The sequence below is a fragment of the Zonotrichia albicollis genome, chromosome 6 (genome assembly GCF_047830755.1).
Source record: "Zonotrichia albicollis isolate bZonAlb1 chromosome 6, bZonAlb1.hap1, whole genome shotgun sequence".
Taxonomy (NCBI): Eukaryota; Metazoa; Chordata; class Aves; order Passeriformes; family Passerellidae; genus Zonotrichia; species Zonotrichia albicollis.
Window position 1 is genome coordinate 48,834,116 of NC_133824.1, and position 9,642 is coordinate 48,843,757.

Sequence of the window (9,642 nt, forward strand, 5' to 3'; positions counted from 1 at the left end):
CCATCCCAAAGCCATTTGCTCTCTGATATCTCCACAGGCAATCCTCTCCTTCTCCAATTGTTTTCCTGTTCCAGCTGTGTCCTGTCCACAGCCAGGAAGGAGATATCTCCCTGGCTTTTGTGCCAGGCACACAGGACCAGGCTCCCACATCCTCCTTGCCATATGTCCTGTCCCTCACCCCTCCCTGTGCTGCTCCACATGGAAGCTGTGGGTGGGAAAAGATGGGAAAAGCCACATTTGGGGGACAGCAGCGTTGCTCTGGTGTGTCTGTTTGTCACCCCTGCAGCTGTGTGAGGGCAGGAGAAGCAGCAGAGGTGTCACCATGAGCACTTTGTCCCCTGGCACGGAGGGAGCCAGCCCTGCCTGCTGGAGCCAGCCCAGTGGGAAGGCATCCCAGGGGAGCTGGAATGAGGAGAGCCACGACAACTGGAGCCAGTGTGACAGCAGGCAGTGGAGCAAAGTGCCTGCCCCGCTGCTGCTGCTGCTGCTGCTGTGCCTGTGTGGGATGGTGGGAATGGGGCTGGGCTCTGGCTCCTCAGCTTCTGCATCCACAGGAACCCCATCACCCCCTGTGTGCTCAGCCTGGCCACGGCTGGCTCCACCTTCCTGCTCTCCATCACCATCACCCTGGGGATATTTTCTGTCCCAGAGAGCTTCTGCCACCAGCTGGGCTCGTGGGCTGTGACAGCTGGGCTGAAGGTCCCCATCCTCTTGGCTTTCACTGCTGCTGTCTCCTCTCTGACAGCCCTCAGTGCTGTCACAGCTCTGTTTGTCCTCCCGTGTCCTGCTGGCCCTGCCACAGCTCCCAGTGCTTCCCGGTGCTGCTGTGTGCCCTGCTCTGGCTGCTCTCCTTGCTGCTCACTGCCACCCTCCATTGCTGCCCTTTGGTGCCCATGGCCTTGGTGCTGAGCTGCCCCTTCTCAGTGCTCAGCCTGACCTGTTCTGCTCTGGCCCTGCTGGCCAGGCTCCTGTGCTGCTCATGGAAACGGCTGCCAGGGAAGCTCTGTGCCCTGCTCCTGCTGCTGCTGTCATCTCCTTCCCCTTCTTCACTGCTGATTTTGGGCACTGGCTCTTGCTGAGGGTGTTTGACTTCTCTGTCTTTGTCCCCAGCACCTCTCTCCTGCTCACCTGTGCCAAGAGTAGTGCCCTCCCTCTGATTGACTTCCTGGCTGGGAGCTGTGCAAAGGAATTCACCCCTCTGTTAGTGTTGCCTTGCAGAGGGCTTTTGAGGCTTTTGTGCCAGAGCCAGGGCATAGAGATAACACAGGGGAGTCATCATCAGGTAGAATCATCATGCAAGATAGTCAGCATAAAATAGAACCATGCAATATCCAGAGTTGGAAGCGACCCACAAGGATCATGGAGTTGAGCACCTGGCCCTGCACAGGACATGCCAACAATCCCAACCTGTGCCTGAGAGCATTGTCCAAATGCTCTTTGAGCTCTGTCAGGCTGGTGCTGTGTGCAGCAGGGGAACTCCTGCCTGGGGAGGTTGTGGGTGACACACAGAACCCTCATGGAATGGTTTGGGTTGTGTCCTGGGTTAGGGTAAATTTGGGAGGAAACCTTCCAATGTGATCCCTCTAGAAAACAAATTCAAGCAGCCCCTCCCCCAGCTGCTTCAGGAAAAGATTTGCTTAGAGAAAAGTTGAACAAACTGTTTATTTAACAAGGAAAGTATTCACAAACATAAGAAATGAAAACAATATTAAACAATAAAATCTCTTGCTGTTCTGAAGAGTTGGCAAATTCAGACAGTCCTTGTTGTTTAGTGTAGTTTGGCTCACTGTGTCTCTTATCAGTCACTCTGGTGCTGGAAAATGCCGCGTTCCAGGCCCCGGTGGGCCACAGGTGTGAGCTCCTGGTGCTCTTCTGCGTTTTCCGTCCAGAGCAGGTTTGAACAGTTCCAAGCAAAAGGAAAATCACAGTCCAGGGAATTTCTCTGCCTCAGCCAGCTGAAAATAGCTAAAAGCAAAGGAGAGCTCTGTGCTGCATGTCTGTGCTGCAGACAGCATGGTCTGGGAGCAGGAATGGGGAGGAGTGAGCGCAGCTTCTGAAAACAAACTGCTGCCTCTGCTCTGCCCCTCTTTGCTCAAGAACCAGTTTGAAATGTGCAAAACCTATTTCTGGGCTAAACAGATGAATGGGGACACAATACAGCTCATAAAGTCACCCCAGGAGAGCTTGGAAGGAATGGTAGAGATCATCTCATTCCATCTCTCCTTCTTCCATGGGCAGGGACAGCCAGGAAAACCTTTGCCTTTGAAGTCTTGCTCATTTGAAAGGAAGCTCAGGAAGGGAGTGGCCTGGGTGACAGTGGAGACAAGGAAGGTGCTGGGAAGTAGAAAATGTACATGGAAGGATAATGGTCCTTCTGCACTTGCCTTGGGAGGGACTCCCTGGCTGAGTTGTTCTTCCCTGGACAAGAGGTTCCACCATGGAAAGTTTCTCGTTACAATGGACAGGAAATGGGAGTTAGGGAGAGAAAAACTCTCAGATGTCAACGTCTCTTCTGTTAATTATTAACAACTCTGTAAATAAATGCTCCTTAGATGTTTAACCTCACGTGTGTCTCCAACGACTGACTCACCACCCAAGGCTTTCACTGTCGCTTCCCTTTCCAGAAGCAGTGCCACATTGGTTTCCCCTGGATTTAAGGCAGTGGGAAAAGGAGGGAGAACTTCCCCCTGAGCAAGAGATGTGGCTGCTGCCCAGGTCTCTCCCAGGAGGAATCAGGAGCTCTTGGCACTGCCAACATCATCCCAACCATTGCAGGCATGTGCCTTAGGAAGGGCTCTGGTATGAGACAGGTACCTGCCCTGCTCCCAGAGCAGCCAGAGGCTTTAGAATGGGATAAAAGAAGGAAATGAGCCATTTTGGACACTGTTTAACAGAGACAGACTCTGCAGTGAAGCCTGGTTGTTGTTTATTTAAGAAATCTGATTGAGGGTTGGTTACAGAATGACAAAGATCAGGACAGGCTGGACTGTGGCTGGAGCTGCTGTGCAGAGTGGCTGTGCAGCTCCTCCTGAGGGTGGCCACGTTCAGGATGGAGGTGCTCAAGGGCTTCCCTGGACACTGATGGTGGGGAACCAGAGGATGGATGGCCCCATTGTTCAGAAGAGCAGCATAACCCCCTAATTTCTGTGCAATTCAATGGTCCAAGCATCTGGTAATGGGAATTTCCATGTTTCAACTTCTTTCTGGACACAGGCACAAGAGTTCACTGGACTTCACCTTTGATCGTGCACTTTCCTCAGAAGGATTTAATTCTGGAATTGAAGAATGTGAGACATTCCCACTGAAAGGATAAGGGAATGTTGCTGTCCCTCCCCAGCTCTGCAGCCCTACCTGGTGTCCCTTCCCATCAGCTGGGAATGCAGGGCTGGCTCTGCTGGACAGAAGGGGAAGGATGCTCCCTGTGATCCCAACCCCTCTCCTGCCATCCAGAGGCACCAGCCCTGCAGGCATTTGGGAAATCACCACCATCCCTTGCTGGGTGTGTCCCCAGGGATTAAGGTGTCCCATGCTTTGCAGGCAAGAGCTCCCTGGAAACACCATGGAACTCATCTGCTGAGCCAAGGAGATGGAGTTCATTCCCTGGGGCCGAGGCCATGAGGGTCATTCCATGGGGAATAGAGGTGGGGAACAGCACTGAGCCCAGCTGCACTGCTTGGAGCCATGTGGATCCAGGAGGGAGGAGGAAAGCCATGCTGCAATGTGCTCCCTGCAGAGCATCCCACAAAAATCACCCAAGGCAATGCTCCTGCTCCCTTCCCCTGCAGGAATACAGCACCACGGGGAGGGTGATCCCATGGATATTTGTCCACCAGGTGACTCTAGGAAAACCTCAGTCTCTTGTGTGCCTTGGTTCTTCAGCAGAGCAATGGAACTGATGGACAGGCTCAGAGCCCTGTGTTTGTAGGGGCAAAATTTCTGCAAGCCGTTTGTTCTTTCTACTCATCAAAGACCCTCTGGAGAGTCTCCCTGAGGGACCGCACAGTACAGAGCTTCCGGGAGACCAACATTGTCTCTCTTCCATCTCCCCACTAAGAAGTAGATGAAGGGTTTGGTGCTGCTGTGGATGCAGCTGAGCAGGAAAGCAACCTGGGAGGACACAACCGTGTAACCCAGCTGCTGCAAGAAATTCCAGAGGCTGAGGAGGAGAGTTAACAGCGCAATGATGAGGATAACGATGTCGCGCCTCTTGGGTTGCTGCTGCTGGGAGCCCCACTTGGCCTTAATGAAATCGACTGTGCAGAAAATGATCACAGGTCCAGCAAAGAGGAGCAGTGTGGGAATCCATAAAGTTAGAGGGTTTTTAGGAAATGGTCAAAAAAGAGTATTTAGGCCTCAGGATGTGGCCCTAAGATTCTGTTACAGCAGAAAAGTTTCCCAAGCAAGCAGAAAAGTTTCCCAAGCAGTAGACGTGACAAATAACAATAGGACTTTGTAGATGTGGCTTTAGGATGGCAACAAGTTTATTTAATGTATATCTTTAGAAGGTTACTGTGAATAGAGCTCTGTTCTTTGTCTTTTATGAACCAGTCTTTGTTTTAACTACTCTTACGTATGTTTTATAAGATTGGATGGAAAGCTTGTCAATATGTCTTGTTTTGGTGTGATTGGTTGAAATCTAAACTGAGATGGTTTTATGTCATTCCGTTTTACCCCACCTTGGGGGACATTTTCCTTTAGGCCAGCATGCTGTTAACATCTAACAATGTTCTGAGGCTGATGTACTAATAAACAAAAAAGGCTGGTCTGAATTTGTCCAGTGTGGTCCATATTTGGACTTTTTGCCGCGGCAAGTGGGTTCCTCTCTTAAGACGTGGGTTCCTGAAACCATTGGATCTATAGCTACCCTGGTGCTCCGGCATTTTGGTGCCCCGTGTGAGGAAATTCCATGTGAGGACATCCCGTGTGAGGACTTTCCGTGTGAGGGAACCCCGTTCGAGGACGTAGATTAGAAGAAAAAAGAAAAAATCCTGGATTTCCCGGCCACTGGAGACCCAAGTGTTAATCAGGAGGACTGTATCATCTCTCCCGCCGGAGCCAAGAAATTTGTAAGTAACTTTTCTCGGGAGAGCGCTTGGGTAACGGGTTTTTGTGTTAAAAGAAAACAAAAATGGGAACGAACTTATCAAAAGTTGAATGGGATGTTTTTTATCAATTAGAGACATTGTTACAAGAAAAAGGGCACTCTGAAGTTTCAAAAATTGAACTTAAAAACTTACTTATATGGGTTAAAACAAATACGCAAGATTTAAATTTACAGTCTGCCTTTACTTTTCATTTTTGGGATCAGATAAACTGGAGGATTTATAATCTAGTCTCTCTTAAAAAAGATGAAAGTCTAAGAGAATTGATGCCCATTGCACGAGCCCTGATGGAATGTTTTAAACAAACTGACAATAATAAGGTGAACTCGGATTCAGAAAACCAAGCTTCTGGCTCTGTCTCTTTAAATTCCAGTAAACCTGAGACTGTGCGTGTTTCGGAGAATGTAACAAATGTTGTTTCAAATGCTGATTTGAACTCCACTGAGAAAAATCTCCCTTCTCTCTCTCTGGGAAAAAATGAGACCTTTTCGGACTCTTCGTCGCGTTCTGTTAATGTAAAAATATGTGACTCTTGTAAGGGTGAAGGGACAAAATTTGTAGAAAATTTAAATGAAAAAGTGAATGTATTTCCTAAGATTGGTTGTGCGGGGACACTGAAAGCTGGTTTAGATTGTGATATGCCTGAAGAGGAAACTGAGGGTGTTTCTTCCACTCAGGAAATTTTGGTTTCTGGGGGTTCTGGGAATTCTTTTTCAGTTAAGCAAAAACCTGGTTTTTATGGTAATTGTCAATCCATAGGTACAGAGAAAGAAAAATTGGCTTTAATTCAAAGGATGGAGTCCTTTGAAAGGATGGATAACTCTCAAAAACCTGAAAAAACACGGGTTGAGTTTTTTCCTCATTGCTGTGATCCTAATTCTTGTATTTTAAAACAAAACCATCTAAGTTTAAAACCTGGATTTGTGGATTCTTCAGCTGAGTTTTTCTTGGCAGGGAGACAATGTGAAACTTGTGGTAAAGTAGCAAATTCAAGGTTAGAGCGTGGCAATGTTCCCAGAACAGGGGAACACACCTCTGTCTCGGCCCCTTTGGGCCGGGCTTCGGAGGAGGTGTGTTGTTTGTTGGAGTCCACCCCTGCCTTTCATGGCAGGGTTCCGAGGGGGGCGTGTTGCTTGGAGGTTTCTGAAAAAAATTTAGAGGTGTGTTCTCATGATCAGGTTGGCCGGCCTCCCGGAATTGGCCGAGCTCCCGGAATTGGCAGAATTCCCAGACAAGAGCACAGTGTTCCTGTCAGAGCCAGAGTGACTGGAAGGTTTGGATTTAATAATTCAGGATCAGAAAATGTACTGATTAGAAGCAAAGGGAATGTTCATACTGTCATTGATCAAAGTGACAATTCTGATTCTCCATTAAAATTACCGGATTGGTCATACATTAATCAGAAACTAGAAAGGGATTCGTATTTAAAGAAACAATATCTTGCCTTACCAGTGAAATATGGAAGAAATGATAGAAATCCAAAATATGAAAGACTCGATCACCATGATATAAAGGAATTACGACAGGCTTTGAAAGAAAGTGGATTTTCTTCTCCCTATTTTAATAGTGTGTTGAAAAATATTTTTAACTCTTATGATTTAGTTCCTGCTGATTGCAGGAATGTGGCAACTTTAATCTTAACCAATTCACAGTATCTACTATGGGAGTTACAATGGAAAAAGTTACTTAACAAGTTGGTAGAAAGATATGCAGATACTGATTATGCCGATTTGGATGTTGCTCAGTTGGCTGGTGATTCACCTTACAATAGGCCTGAAAATCAAGCAGCTGAACTGCCTCGGCCTGTTTTAGCAGACATTAAAAATGCTGCTAGAAAGGCCTTGCTTTCACTTGAACCTGTGGGTTCACATCTGAGCTCTTATCCACTGATCAAACAAGGTGAAACTGAATCTTATGGTTCTTTTTTGGATAGATTAACTCAAGCTGTTGAAAGGCAATGTCCAGATGAACAAGCTCGCTCTTATATTATTCAAAATCTTGCTTATGTAAATGCTAATGATGAATGTAGAAAAATTATTTTAGCTTTGCCTGATCAGCCTCCAACAGTTACACAGATGCTAACAGCTTGCAGCAGACTTATGAGTTCACAAAATGCTGCAAATTCACAGGTCAATGCTTTGGAAAAAACACTGGAACACAATTTGACACAACAAATAGATAAAATTGGAAAGCTTTTGGAAAAATATGAAAAACGTTGGGAAAACTCTGTTAATGCTGTGCAAGTAGATCCTAATAAAAGGCCTGTCTGTTTTGCTTGTGGTAAATTAGACCACCTTAAAAAGGATTGTCGTGGAACAGCAAATCAAATTTCTATTTGCCCTCGATGCCGAAAAGGAAGGCATCTTGCTAAATACTGTCACTCACTATTTGATATTAATGGGAACCCACTGTCGTTAAACTTCAAAAACAGCGCGTTCCACCGCACTCAGACACAAATAGTGGCACCCACTGGCAACCAGATTTCGGAACAAATGATGATGGCACGTCAGCCATTTGTCTCTCAAACAGCCCACCCCCGAATGATGCCAGCTCAGCAATTCCAAACACAAGGGTTGAATTGAGTTCCTCAAAACTAATTCATCTTTTAACTAATTTTTGCTGGGTGAATATTCCTACTGGGCTGGTCATGTCACAAAAGGATTGTCATGTGCAAAAATTCTAATCAAAGTGACTTTCTACCTGTCATAAGATAGGATTGTCATGATATATATGATCTGATAATGTCTTCTTGTACAAGTTTTGTCCTCAGTTCACAGAATGTTCCAGGATTCAAGATTCTACTACATGGATGATCTGTTCATCACAGCCTCAACGCAGACAGAGATGCAGCAAACCTGTACTGGTGTTGGGACTGAAATCCAAAAAGCTGGACTTGACATTTCTACAACCAAACTCCAAGGATGCAACAAAGACTCAATGCTGAGACATCAACTCTTCAAAGAAGATCATGAACTCTTCAAAGAAGACAACCTCATCACTGGACTCTGGACACTGGACTCTGACTGTGGTTCGAGTTTTTCAGCTTTTCCCTCAATCTTTTAATTTAATTTAATTATTAGAAGGTTCAATTTTAAAGGATGTTAGCAATGAGACTTTACATCATTGGCTTTCATGTCTTTTTACAACTTTGCAATATAAAACTAATCCATATTTTGTTTCTCATATTAGGGCACATTCTTCACTTCCTGGATTTTTAGTGGAAGGAAACGCAAGAGCGGACAAGCTGACAATGGTCATTTCTAACACATTGGCAAACATTTTTGAACAAGCAAAATTGAGTCATGCCTTTTTCCACCAAAATGCCCAAGCACTTATGAGAATGTTCCAAATTACTAAAAGTCAAGCTAAAGCTATCATTCATACTTGCCCTGACTGTCAATCGGTACAACCTCCTGTTTCTACAGGAGCAATCAACCCCCTAGGCTTACAAAGCCTACAGTTGTGGCAAACAGATGTTACTAAATATCCTTCTTTGGGTAAATTTAAAAATATTCATGTTTCCGTAGATACATTCTCTGGTGCAGTTTTTGCTTCCCTTCACACAGGTGAAACCGGCAATCATGCCTGTCATCATTTCCTGCAAGCTTTTGCTTCATTGGGTGTACCCCAAGAAGTAAAAACTGACAATGGTCCCGCATACATATCTCAAAAATTGGCCACATTTTTAAATGAATGGGGTGTTCGGCACATTTTTGGTATTCCCCACTCTCCAACAAGCCAAGCAGTCATTGAAAGAACACATCAAACCCTAAAACGCATATTAGATCAACAGAGAGGGGGAACGGAGGTCACCCCACAGATGAGACTGAACAAGGCTCTGTATGTTTTTAATTTTCTAAACAGTTCAAGTACGGAGCCAGATCCACCAATTTTTAGACACTTTTCAAATAATAAACAGGCAAAATTAAAAGAACATCCTCCTGTTTTAATTAAAAACCCTGACTCTGGACAGATGGAAGGTCCGTTTCAATTAATAACGTGGGGCAAAGGGTATGCTTCTGTCTCCACAGGTGCTGGAATCAAGTGGGTTCCTGCCAAAAACGTCAAACCATATCGCACTTCAGAACCTGCAGTCGAGCCCAGAACCGAGGAAGCAAGTACGCAGACGTGAACCGAATCGAAAGATCCCGGGTCTCGCTTGACATCTCTTGTGCCTGACGTTCTTTATACATCGGTGGAACCCATGAACTCTGAATTTGTGTCAATGTTGTTTATGAGTATACTAATTGAATGCTGAATGTTTGTTCAAAAGTCTTAATTTTTGGCGAAGGTTTAAATTAGAGATTTTGTGTAGAAAAAATTCTGCCAAGACTCAGTTCATGAAAGAGATGGAGCAAGTTCAAATAGTATATTTGTCTTGCTTGATTTTAATTGTTTTTTGTCGTGCAGATTTTCCTGTGGATCAACCGAAAACAAATGTTTGGGTGACCTTAGCCAAGGCTGCTGGATCAGATACTATATGTCTATCAAATTCAGAACCAGAAAAGCCTTTTTCAACCTGTTTGGTTGGTGTGCCAGT

General features: G+C 45.6%; 1 pseudogene; it reads left to right on the top strand.

Annotated features, from left to right (window-relative positions):
• Positions 1–322: 322 nt before the first annotated feature.
• On the top strand, positions 323–9,234 carry LOC141729286 (mas-related G-protein coupled receptor member A1-like; annotated as a pseudogene).
• The last annotated feature ends 408 nt before the right edge of the window (positions 9,235–9,642 follow it).